This window comes from Sinocyclocheilus grahami, unplaced genomic scaffold (assembly GCF_001515645.1).
Source record: "Sinocyclocheilus grahami isolate Dianchi unplaced genomic scaffold, SAMN03320097.WGS_v1.1 scaffold1737.1, whole genome shotgun sequence".
NCBI classification, from domain to species: domain Eukaryota; kingdom Metazoa; phylum Chordata; class Actinopteri; order Cypriniformes; family Cyprinidae; genus Sinocyclocheilus; species Sinocyclocheilus grahami.
In genome coordinates, this window is record NW_015506916.1 from 115,865 (window position 1) to 116,412 (window position 548).

Below are 548 nucleotides of genomic sequence, written 5' to 3' on the forward strand. Positions count from 1 at the left end.
CTCTCTCTCTCTTTCTCTCTCTCCTCCCCTTCTCTCTCTCTCTCTCTCTCTCTCTCTCTCTCTCTCTCTCTCTCTCTCTCTCTCTCTCATCTCTGAAGGCTGTTAGTGTGGATCTCTCTGGCGTGTTGCTAAAGATACGAGAGTCACACTAAACATCTAAATGCAGCTGGAGCTCAACAGCATCAGATCTCCTTCATCAGACGTCTGTCTGTCTGTTACAGACAAATTCTCCTCATTTGCTTCTGGATGAACTTGTTCTGCAGCTTTTGCGCTGGGGAAACTTGGGAAAGAGCTGCAAACATAACATCCATCCACACATCACTGAAAATTATAAGGTGGACGGACGGTACTGAACACAACACAGCGCTGTCATATTTCTCTGAAGAACTTTCCATGGAGACATGTCTACTAAACAAACCCAACGGACCAAACAAAACCTAGACATGGAAATTACACAGCAGACAGGCCAGCACACACACACACACACACACACACACACACACACACACAGACAGAGGGACAGACAGGACAGGCTCTCTCTCTGTGTG